At 36.3% G+C, this 19,293-nt stretch overlaps 1 protein-coding gene and 1 long non-coding RNA gene across 7 annotated transcripts in view; one reads left to right on the top strand and one right to left on the bottom strand.

Moving 5' to 3' along the window:
• LOC5574550 (ras-specific guanine nucleotide-releasing factor 2) overlaps nucleotides 1–19,293 on the bottom strand; it is a 714,561-nt gene that overhangs the window by 181,197 nt on the left and 514,071 nt on the right. The gene's annotated exons all lie outside the window — the stretch shown is intronic.
• LOC110678147 lies at nucleotides 6,661–8,330 on the top strand. The gene is made up of 2 exons (XR_002501459.1): nucleotides 6,661–6,776; nucleotides 6,840–8,330. It is a non-coding gene; the product is annotated as an uncharacterized LOC110678147 (long non-coding RNA).

The raw sequence follows: 19,293 nt of genomic DNA, 5'->3' as shown, positions 1-19,293 counted from the left end.
AAAACCTAGGCGTTCTTGGATGCAGAATCATCGCTTACAATTCTTGATGAAGACACCGCAAATGATTTAGGCCTCGAAGGAAGGCCGGAAACATTGAAGTTGTTATGGACTCAAGATATATTCAAGGCGACAAATACCAAAATCGTTCAGCTTGAAATTAATGGTATAAATCAAAAACGATTTGCATTAAAGGGTGTAAGAACGGTGAAAAATTTACAACTACCCATGCAAACTTTGGATTTTGGCTCAATGGTAAAAAATATCCTTACCTAAAGGATTTGCCAATCAAAAACTATTCTGCAGCGAAGCCAACAATTCTGATCGGAATAAAACACAGCCATTTATTGGTCCCATTACAAACGGTAATAGGCGGGGAACATGAGCCAATAGCGCTTAGAACGAAGCTCGGGTGGATAATGTTCGGTAATGCTGCCTCGCAAATAGATAACGAATATGCCATGATGATACATCAAGACGACGAGATGCGTGAAATGATGAAGCAACATTTCTCGGTTGAAGACTTCGGCGTCAAGATAGTCAATGAAACCGTAGAGTCTGTAGAGACCGAGCGGTCCAAAGAAATATTGAAGAACACGTTGAAAAGATCAGGCGATCGCTATGAAGTCGGATTATTGTGGAAATACGACAAATCGAATTTTCCAGACAGTTACGGAATCGCATACAATCGTCTGCTATCTTTGGAGAAAATTCTTAATATGCAAAATAACGTTGAGCTCCTACATTGGGCTAAGAAAACCTTTAAAGAATATGAAGACAAGGGTTATATTCGGAAGCTTACGGAAACTAAAATTGAAAACCCCAGAACAGACAGAGTTTTTTATCTGCCACATTTCATAGTGACAAATACAAATAAAATTCCACCGAAGCCCAGACTAGTTTTCGACGCAGCCGCAAAGATTAAAGGAGTTTCTTTTAATTCAGAGCTTCTTTCTGGACCAGATGCAACATCATCTTTGTTTGGAGTATTATTACGATGGAGAGAAGGCATGGTAGCAATCACTGGAGATATAAAGGAAATGTTTCATCAAGTCAAAATCAGACCTGAGGATCAACAGGCTCAAAGACCTCTATGGAGGGATTGCGACCCAAGTAAAAATCCAGATACGTACGTGATGCAAGTCATGACTTTCGGCTCTACATGTTCACCAGCTTCAGCGCAAGCGGTAAAAAACACCAATGCTGAATTCTACCCGGATGCTGTAGATTCCATTGTAGACGGCCATTTTGTTGACGATTTATTGAACAGCTTCAACAACGCGGTGACTGGCATTAAAGTTGTTAGACAAATCACAGACATACATGACATACCGATCCTCAACAATCATCCATACACCAATCGCTTTATTGGTGTATCATCATTTTCATCATTCCCGGCAACAACGACGACGTCCACCACACCGACGACGATAGCCCAGCTAGTAGAACGGAAACAGTAGTCTAGCATCAGCATTTCATCACCTGACAACATAGGTAGCATTTACGTGGACAACCACCGAACGAGACCACTAAACGAAGCCACAGCCCTTTGGACCCGCGGCATCAGCAGTTCTTCCACAGCAACAGCATAAGCATTGCAGTAGGTAGTGAGGTTTGATCGTAATCAATAATTGAATAAAGGTTCAGTTTGTTTTAGGCAGTAGATCGAATAAGTTCTTTTTTTAAAACTTAGTCTGGGTGACACCCTTCTTCACTGGCGCAGTCGGCAGTTCTAGCGTGGAGTAGTTAAAGTGTAGTGAAAAGTGTTCTTATCCGAAATCATCGGCGGCTTACCGAAGAGCAAAGGAGGAAACACCTAAACTACAGATTCTAGTGCACCGGCGGTTCACCGAGACACCAAAATCATCTTTAACGAAGCTTCACACCTGCTAGAAGACATCGAACCATCCGAGGGAATATCGGACATCGAACCATCCGAGGGAATATCGGACAATTTAACCATCCGAGGGAACATCGGATAAAACCGTAAGTAGAATTAAGCTTTTTTATATAAGTGATTATCAGAGTGATTTAAGTGAATGATCAAAATAACAAAATATAAGAAAAAATATCTATTACAGTGACAGAAAAATAATTAATTTAGCTTTTTTTATTTAAAACAAAAATCCTAGAAAACATAAATTCTCTTCACCTGTATTTTTTTTACCATTTTCTGAAAGGATTTTTTTTTAATCAATTTTGACTTCAAGTGTGAAAAATGGCAAAGTTTGACGAGAACCGCGACTTGATCACTATCCAAGTCGGAGAGTTAGAAACCCAGATCAGAGAATTAATAGGCATAATGCAACAACGCGACTCTAGAATAGCAGAGTTGGAAGCGTTCGCTACGTACCAACAATCAATTGCAAAAGAAGCCGCTGTTGTTCAGCAACAAAATTCGGTAGAAGGCGCCTTGCGAGCCCTTCAGACCCCACAAATTATCAGGATGTTGCCACCATTTGATGGTAACCCCATTAAATTACATTCATTCATAAGATCTATTGATGATCTTATGCCTGAAATTTCAAAAGTCAAGAACACTCCAGTTTACACTGTATGGCTTCTTGCCATCAGATCCAAAATTATAGGAGACGCTGACAATGTTCTAGAATTTTATGGCACTAGCACAGACTGGGACGAAATTAAAAACAGTCTGATTACACACTACAGCGACAAAAGAGATGAAGAATCTCTCACAAAGGACCTGTTTAAAATTACACAAGCGGATAAGGAGATTGAAGATTTCTATAAGGAAATAACTTTTATGTTGTCTCTTATGGTAAATCAATTAAATTTAAACGAACACAACAGTGACGTAAGAGCCGCGAAAAATCTATTTTACCAGGAAATAGGCCTGAAAGTGTTTCTTGCAGGGCTCAATGAACCGGTAGGCACTGTCATCCGTGCTCAATGTCCCACATCGTTGAAAGACGCTTTAAGACGATGTATTGAAGAAAGAAACTTTTATTATCACAAACAAAAATCTTATACCCCACCTGTCCTTACTAGGAACAAATTTCAAAACAAATTTTCAAACCCATTTTCAAGATTTCAACAAACTCCGGTAACACAAAATTCGTTTCCAAGTTACCCAATCCAAACTAATCCATTCCAACGCGTCGCACCAATCCAACGTCCACAACAACTACAGCACACCCCTCAACAGTTCTCTCCATTCCAACCTCAAGTACCATTTCAACGTACATTTTCTCCCAGTCAACCAAATCATTCTCAAAGACCACAACAACCTGGCCCATCCAATCCATTCAACCGAAATCCTAACCAATTTAGTAAACCTCCTTCCGGAACCTATCGTCCTCCAAAACCCACTCCAATGGAAATCGACCAGTCATTGAGAAATTTAAAAGTAAATTATATGAATAGACCAAATTTTCATGAAGTAAATTGGACAGAACCAATCGATTACTACGGTCAATATAGTGAGCCATCTAACTGTTACCAATATGATGCAACTAATTATGAGCAAGTTAATATCAATAATTGTTCCGAAGAACAACCCGTTACTGAACCAGAGGGTGATACCTTAAATTTTCAGATGGAATTGCCCGAAACACCAGAAACATGAACAGTAATAATTTTCTACCCTATATAAAAATGAAAACTAAATTTGGCGAACTAAAGTTTTTAGTTGACACTGGTGCCAACAAGAACTACGTGGATCCTGACAAAATTAGCACATGTTTTCTGAAAAACTGTACACCTACAGGAGTCAAAAATATCAATGGGAAACACAACATTAACAAATGTGTTGAAATCGAAATGTTTAACCAACCACTAACCTTTTACGCTTTGAAATTCCATCCATACTTCGACGGACTGATTGGATACGAATCACTCAGAAATCTAAAAGCAGAAATTTTAACCTCATCTAATACTCTCAAACTCCCTACTACATCAGTTAACATGCTTCGAAAATACCCCGATTCATTTAGTCGCAATCTAAATGCATATGAAGAAATTCCATTACCTCTAAAAACGAATGTACCGAATGGCGACTTTTTCGTCGAACATCCACTTCCTCTAACAGACGAAGTAATGATTCTACCAGGACTCTACACAGCAAAAGACAACAAAGCTACAGTTCTTTTGAAAAATTGCTGTGAAGTTCCAGTGAAAATCAGCCCTAATCGACTCATTTTCTCTGAATTGAATAATTTTGAAGTAGTGCAAAAAGTTGAAAATTATGAACCTGGATACGTATTTGATAACACATCAATAGATCCTAGATTGAAAAATCAGCTTCGAATCGACCATTTAAACATAGAAGAGAAGCGAAAATTGATCAATTTGATTTCGAAATTTCCAAGTGTTTTCTATTTGGAAGGTGACAAACTAAGCTTTACGAACGTCATTAAACATAGAATAGAAACCAAAGACGATCTACCCGTTCATGCAAAAAGCTACAGGTACCCCTATTGTCATAAAGAGGAGGTACAAAAACAAGTTTCTAAGATGCTGTCTCAAGGCATCATACGTCCCAGCACGTCTCCTTGGTGCTCTCCAATTTGGATCGTACCAAAGAAATTAGATGCATCTGGACAACAGAAGTGGAGATTAGTAGTCGACTATAGAAAACTTAATGAAAAGACTATAGATGACAAATACCCACTACCCAACATAACCGAAATATTAGACAAACTAGGAAAATGCCAATATTTCACAACATTGGACCTAGCATCTGGCTTTCACCAGATCGAAGTTTACCCAGATGATATCCAGAAAACAGCCTTTTCCGTAGAACATGGATTATACGAATACTTAAGAATGCCATTTGGACTGAAAAATGCTCCAGCAACTTTTCAGCGTGTCATGGATCACGTACTCCGTGACCTAATTGGAAAATGTTGTCTTGTTTATATGGATGACATTATTATTTTTTCTGTTTCTCTTCAAGAACATATTGAAAATTTGACAAAAATATTTATGGCATTGGAAAAAGTAAACCTCAAAATACAGCTAGATAAAAGTGAATTCCTTAAGAAAGAAGTGGCATTTCTAGGCCATATTGTGACAGATAATGGCGTTAAACCAAATCCAAGCAAAATCGAAGCAATTCAAAATTGGCCTATCCCCAAAAACCAGAAAGAACTAAGAGGCTTTCTAGGAATTTTAGGATATTATCGTAGATTCGTTCGCGATTTCGCCAGAATAACAAAACCTCTCACTGCTCAACTGAGGAAAGGCGAACACGTAGAGCACACAGATATTTTTTTAAAAACATTCGTTGCATGCAAAAAACTTTTAACTCAAAGCGATATCCTTCAATATCCAGATTTCGAAAAACCATTCGTGCTAACCACAGATGCTAGTAATTTTGCTCTAGGTGCCGTTCTATCCCAAGGTGCTATTGGACAAGACAGACCCGTAGCATATGCGTCTAGAACATTGACGAAAACCGAAGAAAGATATTCAGCAATAGAAAAAGAATTATTAGCGATCGTATGGGCAACTCAATATTTTAGACCCTACCTTTTTGGTAGAAAATTTACATTATACACGGATCACCAACCTTTAACATACGCACTAAACCTCAAAACACCCAATACAAAACTAGTTAAATGGCGTCTACAGTTATTAGAATATGATTTTGAAATAAAACACCGACCCGGTAAGCAAAACGTTGTCGCTGATGCTCTATCAAGGATAACACATGATATCAACGTGAACGAAGATGATTCCGACTCAGACGACTGTTCAGTGCATTCTGCTGATACAGATGACTCTGAATTCATCAAATGTACAGAAAAACCAATAAATTTTTTTCACAACCAAATTATTTAAAAAATTGACCCTAACGAATCTGAGACATACGAAGAAATTTTCCCTCGTGTGTACCGAAGAACTATTACGAAAATAACATTTGGTGTACCACTTTTAATTCGAATTTTGAAAGAATACATGGATCCCAGACGATCAAACTGCATTATGTGTCCTGAAAACGTGATACAATCCTTACAAATTGTATACAAAAACTATTTTAGTAGATGCAAAACTTTCAAACTCTGCATATCACAAAAAATTCTCATTGATCTACCAAACTTAGAAGATCAAAACTCAATTATCGAGGATACCCACGAAACAGCTCACAGAGGTATTCGTGAAAATCTGGAGGAGATAAAAAGGAGATTCTTTTTTCCTAATATGAAAAGGAAAGTTAGGAAGTACATCATCCTATGTGATACTTGTAATAAAGCAAAATACGAGAGAAAACCTTATAAAATTAAATTTGGTGAAGCCCCTATACCGAAACAACCCATTGAAATTATTCACATAGATATCTACATCGCTCAACCAAATTTGTTTTTATCTGTAGTAGACAAGTTCACAAGGTATGGAACATTAATCCCAATAAAATCAAGATCAATTGCGGATATACGAAAGGCGATAATAAAATACATAACACTGTACGGCACTCCAAGCTTGATTGTCTCGGATAACGAACCAGCAATTAAGTCCATCGAAATTCGAGGACTACTCTCAGATCTCAATATACAACAATATTTTACTCCTTCGAACCACAGTCAAACAAACGGAATAGTCGAAAGATTTCATTCGACAATAACCGAAATTTTTAACGCTAATAAACACAAATACGGTGAAGTGTCAAAATAAGAAAAATTTTTAATCGCATGTTCGTTATACAATAACAGCATCCATACAGCTACCAACATGAAACCACGTGAAATTTTATATGCAGCCAAAAATGGACAGGAGAGACCGATAGAAATGGAACGCCTTGTTGAACTTCGTGACAAGTTGTACGACGAAGTTCAAGTACAACTAACCAAGACACAAAACTCACAGAATCTGTACCACAACAGGAAGCGAGAGGATCCGCCAAAACTAAAACAAAACGAATTGGCATACAACCGCATCCAAGGAGTGAAGTCGAAAATTAAGAACCGCTACCAACAAGTGCGAGTACGATCTAACCGGAAACACACGTACAAAGATATCCTAAGTCGAAAATTGCATAAAGAAAAACTGCGACGAATCCGAAAGTAACACCACAGAATCTCTAATGTGTTTTTTTTCATTTGTTTTCTCTTTTTAGATGACGTTTATTTGGAATATCCTGATAACAACCACATTCCTTACTCAGCTATCCCAACCACAATCCATCCACGTCATTAATCTCAAACAAAACCCCGGTCTTTTAACCATAGAAACTGGCAACAGTTTTATAAAAATAGGCAATCACAGTTTCATATCCTAGAACTGGATAATTACGAACCTATTTTTAGAAAATTGCTTGCTAATATCCAAGGAATACGGACATTTTACTGATATGTTTGAAATCTTAGAATCGAAATATGGAACCGTTCACAGTTTATTCAATAATCTTCGACCAAAGCAAAGAAATAAAAGAGGATTATTTAATTTTCTCGGAACTGGAATAAAAAGAATTACAGGAAATATGGACTATAACGACTATGAACAAATTTCGAAAAATATTTTTGAACTACAGATCAAGAACAAAAGACTTATTAACGAAAACAACGAACAGCTTAAAATTAATCTACAACTCCAAAATAGAATCAATTCCATTATCAACCGTTTAAATCAACAACAGAGTGAAATAACTAAAAACATTATATCAGCTAGATTTGAAAACGAAACCAACAAAAACTTTAAATTATTTACAGAAATTTTGAAAATCAATTACAACTTAGACAACCTTAAATCACATTTAGAAGACATTTTTGAATCAATTCAGTTAGCAAGAACTAACATTATTCCCAAACAAATACTTTCAATTGAAGAGTTAGGATTTGTTTCAGATATATTAGAAGAACAAAACATTAGGACGAACAGTTTAGATCAAATTTATGAATATTTAGAATTGTCAGCATTTTATAACCATTCAAAACTAATATTTGTTGTGTCAATTCCAAAAATAGAAAAAGCTATGTACACACATTTTTTCCTAGAACCTCTTCCAGTAGTAGATAAAATTTTAAAACTTCCTGCTAATGCTGCTTTGCAAAGCGACAACAGAACATATTTCATCAAGAAGGATTGCCTGCGAATCGAAAGGACAAGGCTGTGCAATCTAAGCAGCCTAGAGGACATAACCGGCGACCTATGCTACTCAAACCTACTAAGAGGACTATCAGGAAACTGTACTTTCGTAAAATGCTATCAATCAACGGAGATCAAAGCGATCATGGACAATTACCTTGTCGCTAAAAACATCAATAACACAGAAATCGAATCGAATTGTGGTCTTTCAAAACGAAACTTATCTGGAACGTATTTGATAGAGTTCCACAATTGCTCTGTCATAATAAATGGCACCAAGTTCTCAAATGTCGAAGCAAACAAATCAGAACCGACATTTGTTATGCCATTAGATGGTTTACATATCAATGAACAGACCCTGGAAATCCAGAATAATATAGAAGAAATTCACATCCATAATAGACATAGGATTGAAGCATTAACTAAGGAACACAAAATTCAGACATACACATCTCTAAGTATGTCGACCGTATGTTTTCTTCTAAGTATCGTTGCAGGTCTTTCATGGATTTCGAGAAAACGCAGACAGATATCTCTTCATATTAGAGCATCCATGGAATCTAAAAGCAAACCAGAAATTAAACCTGAGACCAGTACAATTCGGGACGAATCGTCTCCAAAAGGGGGAGTATTTAAGATCGAACCCTTACCGATCCTCAACAATCATCCATACACCAATCGCTTTATTGGTGTATCATCATTTTCATCATTCCCGGCAACAACAACAACAACGACGACGTCCACCACACCGACGACGATAGCCCAGCTAGTAGAACGGAAACAGTAGTCTAGCATCAGCATTTCATCACCTGACAACATAGGTAGCATTTACGTGGACAACCACCGAACGAGACCACTAAACGAAGCCACAGCCCTTTGGACCCGCGGCATCAGCAGTTCTTCCACAGCATAAGCATTGCAGTAGGTAGTGAGGTTTGATCGTAATCAATAATTGAATAAAGGTTCAGTTCGTTTTAGGCAGTAGATCGAATAAGTTCTTTTTTTTAAACTTAGTCTGGGTGACCTCCTTCTTCACTTATATATGCCATACATTTTTGAAAATAAATGGTCATTCATAGTTTAGCGTCCAAGATCACACGCTGTAGTTTCTATTCGTTGGCTTTCTCGACAATACCTTGGTCGAACTCACATCCGAACGCTTCGTTTTCAGTACTGTCTTAGAATTTTAGAATAGCTTCTCGAATGAGTGGAAGGACTAGCCAAAGATCAAGCTTTACTTGAAATCATTGCCATATTACCAGACCCTTTAGATTTACCTTTAAGATTCCGTAGTGATAATATCACGATCCAAAAAGCTTTGTTATTAGCAGCTTTCCATAAAAAAAAATAAATAGAATTTGAAAGAAATTACAGCGTGGTACATTGAACTGAAACTCAGTTCCCATTACGCAAAAAAAATATTTCGTAGTGATAATATCACGGTTCAATTATGTTAAAAACTAAATCCAATTTTCAACGCATGATTAATCAGATTTTTCAAGTCTCTAGACGACTCGCGTCTGTCCGATAGAATTCCAAAATTCTGAACTTGCTAATTGCTCTGCCTTTCACATTTTATAACCTCTTCTAAGGGGACGTTACACCGTCTCGATAAAACATAAACATCCGATTCTCGCAGTAGACAATAATAAGGAAAGCCCAGCATCAATCAGGGAACGCACGCGCAAAAAAAATAGAAGCAAAAAAATAAAGTAAGTCAGGTAAATGAGATCTTCAATTGAGCGCGTTCGGAAGCGTAGGGCGACACGTAACGACAAACTGCGTTTAGGAAAATGCCAGTTTGAAGGTAGCGAAAGTAGTAAGTAAGCATAGGTTAAGAAATTCAAAGTATATAAGTTAAGGATCGGAATCGCTCTTGATGAACATCTTCATAAACATCTCATAATCTATGTTTTCACAAGCAACTGAATGGTATGCAGGAAGATTGTGTACAACCGATAAGAAACGTTGAGACTTCCTGAGATATTTTACGACCCTGCAGACGAGCAACGCCGGGATTTCCATCACCGTCGTTTACGACCATCCACAGCCTAGGACTCGGTAGCATAATTGAAACAGGCACCCGGATACTTCGATAGGAGGAACAGCGTGTTTGGGTTATCATTGTTTAGTTAGTACAGGTAAGAGTTAAGAGATAGCGATTAGGTAGAAGTTTATACAAGGAATAGGAGAATTAAACGACATTCATTTCTTTGTACATCTTCCAAACCGTGAGTTTATGCTATACTCTAAACGAGTCCCTTAATTTATATAAGACGAAATGTTAGTAATACAGTCAGGGTTGTTAGCAAGCTCATCTTGTGAAGTTATTTATCCAAAAGTTACTCTGAAGTAGATTCTCTAAGAACCTTTACCAGGCATAGGTTCAAAGTGAAGAATACTAGCTCGAAGTTATCAAGGATTTTTGCGGATAAGTAACAAAAGTCCGAACAGAAATAACATTTGTTATGCATATTGAAATATTATGAAATTCCAGTATTTGTGGTATCTTATAGACCCATAGAGGATCATTTTCATAAATTTGTAATGCATATTGTAATATTGTGAAATTACAGAAACGTTGGTATTTGTAAGAGTAAAAATAATATTCCGTAGTGATAATATCACGATCCGAGAAACTCTGTTATAGATTATCTATGTAAAAAAAGGAAATAGAATTTGAAAGAAATTTCAGTGGTTTGGTTCGATACGTTTAGACTACTTCGCACTCATGCGACCTTTGGTTATATGATGACGACTTTGCTGAAGAACTTTCTTTGTTGCACAAAAATAATAGAAATAGAACTTAAAAATAAACCACAGAGGTGATTCACATTTTTGGCACTCATGCGACCTTTGGTCATATGATGACGACTTCTAAAGTTGAGAATCATTGCTTAAAAATAGTTTTCCGTAGTGATAATATCACGTACTAAAAAGACTTTGTTCAACTCAAAAATAATATTCCGTAGTGATAATATCGCGCAATGAAAAGACTTCGTTAGTTTCAAAAATAATATTCCGTAGTGATAATATTACGTATAGAGAAGACTTTGTTATACTCAAAAATAATATTCCGTAGTGATAATATCACGGTAAAAAAGCCTTCGTTATAAAGTCGCTTTCGCAAAAAATTGAAATAGAATTTGAAAGAAATTTGAGTGGTTGGGTTCGTTAAACTAAGCAAAGAAATAGAACTTAAAAAGAAACCACAGCGGTGTTGAATATTATTTTGGCACTAATGCGACCTTTAGTCATATGATGACGAATCCTTTGTGGTTTTTTTTTGCATTTTCCGCACTCATGCTACCTTGGGTTATATAATGACGTCTTTTCGAAAGAATTTATTGTAGCAAAAATAATAGAAATAGAACTTAAAAAGAACTTACAGTTTTGGCACTTTAACTTTTCGTAATCATGCGACCTTTGGTCATATGATGACGACTTTTTTGGAGAACTTTACTTATAAATTTTCGCACTCATGCGACATTTGGTCATATGATGACGACTGCAAAGCAGAACTTTTGAACTCAATCAATTTTGCAAATTGTAAGTCGTATGTCTCTTTTTGGTAGGATATTGTTATTTTCTTTTATCGCAATTGCGTGTGACTGTCAAAGAGTGAACAACTTTGTGAGATTCAGCTGATGAGAATTTGAAATTTAAGACAACACAAAATATAATTGAAATAAAATTTGAAAGAAATTAAAGAAAGGTGTGATCTTTGACTGTTGGAAAAAAATTGAAATAGAATTTGAAAGAAAGCACAACTAGATTGGATGTTTATCTGTTATAAAAATAAAATAGAATTTAAAAGAAATTACAGTAGAGTTGGCATTACTGCTTACCGCATACGAATAGGAAATATAAAATATTGAGAAACTGAAGTGATTGGTATTTTTTTCTGATACGAATAGGAAATAGAAAATATTGAGAAATTACCGTGGATTGGATGTTCATATTGTTTCATTGAAGTAATAGAAATAGAATTTGAAAAGAACTATACAGACGTATAATAATTGTAAGTAAACTGAGAAATTTTGATGGTTGTTGATCATTGTTTGATTTTTCCACAAAATAATTGAAAAAGAACTAAGGCTTGTGAGCTTCGTTACCGAAGATGTCATCGGGTAAGTGTTCCACTTCCGCTTCAGTCAATAAAACTTTGCCAAAGATGCCGCACTACTACGTTTATCCAAAACACCATCTGGTGAAACATTCATTCCGATTGAAAATTTGAATAAAATAGTATCATGCATAGTGCCTATAATAGAAAAACAAATTAGCTCATATATTTCAAGTCATGTTGTGCATTTCTTCAACATGTCGTTAGTGTTTAAAAGTAAGGAACAACTCACATTTATAAAAACAACAGCGATTGTTGAGTGAAATCCACATACCAACTTTACACCCTTTTTAACAGACACTTACCTCATATTATCACATTGATGTTGAAATCTCTTGGTTATTCATAACAAATAATTCGCACCATTCAATCTTTCACTTCACTGATGTTAAAAGTCTCAACTTCTTAGAAGTTCACTATAGTTAAATCACTTAATTTATCTATCAGCACCGCTTTCAAAACGTAATGATGATGAATCTGCTCACTTCTGTTGGTTTTAAAGTATTTAGGTATGAAGTGTTTGCCACGAAAGCCGTTTTATTCATTTCTACCCTATAATGTACACATTTGGGTACGAACGGATTGTTCACTCTCGATCGATGCCGCGCTTTGAACATTCTATTCAAGCAAAATAAAAAACAAATTAAGAGGTACCTAAACGCCTTTCACGCTCGTTCAGATCTACTCAAAAGTGAGTAGATTTCGACTCACTTCGGAACAAAGTGGAACTGCTCAAAAGTGAGTAAAGCCCTTGTTACTTACTTTAGAGTAACACTGTCAAATGTCAAAATTAGAGTAACACTAACCCACTTTGTTTAATCTGAAATTTGCGAATGTGAGTAGATGTCACTCACTTTTTAAACAATATTCCGGGAAAAAAATCATAAATGCTGGCTTTTCCATTTTTGGAAATAAAATGCGTACCGTAATTTCGGATGGAATTGATCAGTTTTCACTGTTTTCCTTGTCTGTTTTCTATAATGTTGCCAATTCCAAACAACTTAATGCACGAAAACAAGTACGACGGTGCGCCTCATTGGTTTAGATACTCAAATTTTCATACAGTTATGATTTTAGTGCTGAAAATCATCTCTAAAATAAAAAATCAAGGAATTTCATTTCGGGGTGAAATTGATCACCTGTCAAAACAATTATTGTGAGTTTTGAAATCAACTTTACTTATTCAATTTGGGCCTTCTGAATCCAAATATGCTTGCCAAATTCTTAACAATGCAAAATTTATGGAAATAATAAACAATTAATTTTCAACAGTACCGCAGAAAACGCCTACATGTAGGCAGTTTCCGAAAGAATCTTCTGATATCTATAAATAAATCAATTATTACAACAAAATGAACAAACTGCTACGAATTTTGATGATAAAGTACGTATTGGGAATATATATCAAGCATCCTTACATATTTTCAGGTTGACAACATCTCCAAATCCTTGTTTAAAACTACAAGTTTATTGATGTCTGCCAATACCATACAGAGCACGATTATGGAATTTTCTATTATTTTCATAGAAATAAACATTCTTTAACACAAAAAGCTTCACAACATGCAATTCGACAATAGTTAAGACAGACATTGTACATTTACATAGGTTGTATTGTTTTCTGTGCTTTATTAGAAGGACATAAAATCGTGTGACACAGTGATCAATTTCACCCTACTGATCAATTTCACCCGAATTTACGGTATCATTTGTATATTTAATATAATTTAAATTTACAATGCATAATGTCTATATAAAAGTTGACCTTGTTGATTGCCAGAAGTTCTAGACCTACGGGAAGTTTTAGAGTAACTTATTTTTCGTCCGGGTCTTCAGCGTATCCGAGATCCAATCCGTTGTTGCTCAAGCTAGTGGACTTCATGGTCGTGCGGTTAGTGTTACCAAGCCTTTAGCCGCATCGTTCCAAGGAGTGTGGGTTAGATTCCCGCTTCAGTCCGATCTTTTCGTCAGGAACGTTTTTCGACTGTGCCGCTGGGCGTTACATGCTAATCCTTTGTCTAGTGTGGTGCTTCCTTCAAAGGGCAAATCGTCCACTGGAAGCATTAACGTGTTGGTGGATTTTTTAAATTAGGTTTTCAATGAAGCTGTAAAAAAAGTTAAAGTTACTCTGTTTTGAGTAGGTTTGACCGAGCGTGTTGATCACGCACAAAAAAGGATACCGTAAAACGGTGTAACTTTGATAGTTTTTTCGAAGAAAACTTGAATATTTATGCATGCTGATTCAAAGAATTATAATTTATATTTTTTAAACAAGTACTGGTATCCTCACTATCGTTGACGGGGTTGGTGGTCTGATGGCTACCGCTTCTGCTTCATATGCAGAAGGTCATGGGTTCAATCCCAGGCCCGTCCCTTTCCTCGTACTTTGTAGTTGTATATCTCTCACTTGCTTCTATCTTCCATTCTAAATATATCACACTCAAACTATTCGTTCATAGCAAACGCTAGAACCAGAGACGGACAAGAAACCGTTTCCCTAACGCTTCCTACTTCCACGCGCATGCCTTTCTTACGCCTGATACATAGGCAGTCTGCTAACCACAAAAGCAAACCTCTCTGCCGTGCCTTTCCCCCAATCCATACACACTCCCGCATGAACTGACGTGGATGCAGTGGAATATACGGTCTACGTGGGAGTCAGTTCAATGCATCATCAATTCCTCCCCCTTCCCCTCATTGGTCTGCATTCTGACGTGGCAGGTGCCATTGTTGCCTAAAAATAGAAGATCACCAGCACTTATACACTGAGGTTGCCTGTTAGTCCCAAGCAGTCATTCGGTTGGTTCCTTGTGTAAGTGCAGCTGATCTGGCATTACTGGAGTGCATCCACGGGCGGCCAATCAAGCTCAAGCTCAAGCACAAGTACTGGTATCCTCACTATCGATTGCAGTTGATAGATTTCCAGAAGATTTATTCTTAATGAATGTATAATTTTTCATATAATCGAAAGTTGGTTTTCTGTTTTGGGGTAACTTTGATAAAGGAACATCACTCGAACAAAATTGACATTTATAGGGCGTTGCATATCTTGAGGCGTTTAACACTATATGGAAATTTCTGACTTAGATTACAGAAATGGTCCCAGTTTGTAAAAATAGTTTTCGCTAAGGGTTTTGAGACCGAATTCGAGTTCTACTATAACAAGGCTATCAAGTATAAGTGACGAATTCATTATGACTTCATCATATAGTGATCGTAGAACAGATTGTTTGAGAGCATTTCAAAATTGCTAAAATTTTATAAATTTTCAATATTTGCATATAAATCCTCAAATGTACTTGATTCTAACGAAAATAGCTTCAACATGAAGTGTCATACTAATACTCTTTACTTTTGCATTCGGTTTGCTTAACAGATTAGCGGAAACTATGTTATTTCGTTTAGTATGTTGAGAGTCTCGCACTATCAAAGTTACCCGCATTATCAAAGTTACCCCGTTTTACGGTACGTTGAAATGTTATCGTCAAACGGGGTAACTTGCAACAGGGAAGATACTTACAACACAACGACATGTAACTGAATTGACGTTTTCTCGAGTATTTAGTTAAATTATTGTAATTCGTTACACCGGCAGAGAGGTTTTGGTGAGGATTTTGGTATTATATCTACATTGGTTGGTTTGCTGGAGGAGAAAATCATACCACACATTTGATCGTATAAAAACAAGGCGGAAAATTGTTCCTAGTACCGTAATAAGGGTATCATTGATCAGCGGGGTAAAATTGATCGGAATGACTCATCTCGAAAAAAGTTCGTATCATCATTTATTGATGGAACATTTCCAAATCACGCATGGTGCTTCTCTTTCTTATATTCATAAGCTAATGTAAGTGAGGATTTTTGTGCAAATTGCGCATACCTTACGCGTAAATTTGTTAACTTTTCGAAAAAATGATTTATATGGGTAAGGATGACACTACCGAAGATTCATGTCTCACATAAGTTCTGCAAACGATATGAGCAAGTAAAATGCGGTTCTTATTAAAAATGGCATCATTGAAAACGAATAAGTTGTCAAAACTTTTATAAGTATGCTCAATTAGGTAACATTAACGAATTACTGTACAGAATGTAGAATTCCCTTAGGAAATTGCCTACCTTTAGGCGTATTCCGTGGTTCGAAGTGTTTTTAATTTTAAAATAACGTAAAAACGAAATGACTTGTAAGCGTTTGACCTCCATATTCTGCTTCGGGGGCCATGATTTAAGTAAGTAACGATATTTTCAATATTACGGAACGTTGTTTACATAGGTGATCAATGTTACCCCATATCAGCTAAATAAAAGAATCACTTAAAACATTTTTTTTTTAAATGCTTAAATCTTTCAAAAAACCAAATGCAGTATATAGTCACAAGCTAGTTTTAAAAATATAAAATTTGCAACATTAGCATTTTCAAACGAAATATTGAAGATATATTCGAAAAAATGATCAATGTTACCCCGGATTACGGTACCACACAAACGGGATATCAATATTATTCCAGGTATTTGCTATTCGCTACAATATTTAATAGTGTAAAAAAGGACTATAAAAAAGTTTTGTCAATTTCACGTTGAAACACTGAAAATAATTTAAAACGTTTTTGACTACCCTTGTGGGGTAATTTGCAACAGCAATTTTAATCTCAATGGCAAGATGTTTTCTGCCACTTGTCATCAAAGACACATGAAAAAGCAAGTTAGACCATTTATTTGCAGAATTACATTAGTATTGTTGAACCTCAACAAACTTAATACACGTTTGGTAGAAAAAAATAAAAAGGTTACATTAATTGCATTATTATTGGAATTTATTATTTTTTATTCGTGAAAACTATGAATAATTTTGAAAAATGTTTCAAATGTAGCTTGCAGATCTGTCATCGTGAACTTTTTGCAAGGAATATAAAGATAGCTGTTTTCAATGACCAGCAGAGGCCATTTCAAGACATGCTATCAATATATGATACGCTTTGGTTAAAATATCAATACAAAATATGTTATGTGGAGGAAAGCCTTAAATATATAAGTATATATTTCACTTTCAAAGTCAAAAACTCACGTTCATTGAAATGAAAAAAGTATAGAAAAAGTGAATATTACCAAATAGTTTAAATTATTGAAATGCACAGATAGGTACAGTATTGGACAATACATATGCAAATTTTTCGATTTTCCATACAAAATTGTCATTTTTAGAGGATTAGATTTGAGTCATTTATGAACCAATTTGAATGAAATTTTCTCAGTGCTTCTGAAATAACTTGAATTTTAACATATATTATTGAGAGATTTTTCTGACCACAAGTTTAAGAGCAATAATGATAAGTGATTTTTGACGTAGAAGTACGTCTTTCTTCTCTATACAGGAGTGAAATTGGAATTTCAAAACCAAGAGCGTTACGCTGGCATGAAATATTTTAAACGTTTATAACTTTTTCCTGGCTTAACGAAATTTCTTGATTAGCACCTCAATCGAAAGATAAGACATCAAAGCTTCATGTCGTTCACTTACTGAATCCCACATACCTGTCCAAATAGTTAAATAACTGTTTTGAAATAGAACGTTGATTTCAAGCAAATCTATAAATAGGGGTGGCTAGAGAAAATTTGACGTCATTTGCTTTTCACTCTCCGATTGGCTCGCATCACAGCAGGCGACAGATCGGCTTGCTTTGACCGGGCGTGCTTCTCAGGCACAGACATCGACAGCGATGAACCCCCCGTTTGTCGTGGTTCGCTCAAATCAAACTGTCGAGCGAGCGAGAGAAGATGCCGTCCGAAGCTAAACCCATCACCGCTGCCGCCGCCTAGAAGAAGAAGAGGAAGCAGTCCACAGGTGAATTTGCGGTCGAACTGTGAACACGCTTTGTGGTTCACCGCTTGTTTGTGTTCACCCAGCCATCGTCATCGCCGCCGCAAATTTCATCGGCCGAGGAGCTGTTGACCCGTGCTTCAAAATTTCGACTCGTGATGAAATCATCATTGGCGGTCAAGAAGCAATCCTGTTAGGAGCAAATACCAGAAGCCCCCTGAGTTTAGCTGGTCCGAGCAGTGTTATGTATCCGTAACAACATCGAAGCTAACAAAGCCATCGGTTCTTTTCAGAGCCATCAAATTTGTGGAAAAGAGTTAAAAGAGAAATATTTCCGACTTTATTTATAACTTCTAATATTCCTAAATCAATTTCACGGCTTCATACAAAATTTAATTTGTCATGAATAATTTATGACTCAACCATTTTAGATTGTACTCGCGGACGCTGCTGCAGTGCCTCACCCCGACGAGTGCTCAACATTTCACAACGATTTTAAAATAGAGTGGCTTTTCCAACAGCGCCTTTTATGTTCCATATTTTATAGGAACACTTTGTTTAGGAAAATTATCCCATGTAACAAAATTGCGACATATCTAGAAAGCTTTTGATAAGACATTCTCATTGAACAATTGTAATAATTTTGGCACCCATGGATCCGAAATTTACCGTCATAATAAAGAAAACTATTGATTATCAATAGCTCGTATTGAATATTTAGGGAATTCCAATCATTCCAACAGTTCAAGTTCGACCAATTTCTCACGTATTAGTATTCTCCACAATTTTCAAGTAATTCCAAGCCCAACACATTATTAGCACATACCCATTTCCCAGATTGGTCGATCAGAAAGCGAAGAGCACGAAAAGGAGGAGCATCATCTGCCATTCCAAGGTTATAAAACATGCTGCCTTCGTTGGATTCAGTTTCATTCCATTTCCGCTTTCGAGCTGGTAAGAGCTCCTCCGAACTTGCTTAGCGAGAAGTACCTCGCTTCTAGAAGCCTGCTGAGCTGTTAATCCAGAATCTGGTTTGTGAAATCGCTCAAGATTTTAAAATTGAGCTACGTTTCCAGATTTCAACTAAATCCCTGTGATCCGCTACCCTGTTGCTGTTGTGCACCCATGAAATATTTAGCTGGTTTGTCGAATAAACTGAGAACTTATTCACATCTTCTTCTTCTTCTTCTTCTTTTTGGCATTAACGTCCTCACTGGGACACAGCCTGCTTCTCAGCTTAGTGTTCTTATGACACTTCCACAGTTATTAACTGAGAGCTTTCTTTGCCAAAGTTTCCATTTTTGCATTC

The sequence above is a fragment of the Aedes aegypti genome, chromosome 3 (genome assembly GCF_002204515.2).
Source record: "Aedes aegypti strain LVP_AGWG chromosome 3, AaegL5.0 Primary Assembly, whole genome shotgun sequence".
In the NCBI taxonomy this organism is placed as follows: domain Eukaryota; kingdom Metazoa; phylum Arthropoda; class Insecta; order Diptera; family Culicidae; genus Aedes; species Aedes aegypti.
This window is presented reverse-complemented; position numbering and strand designations above follow the sequence as displayed.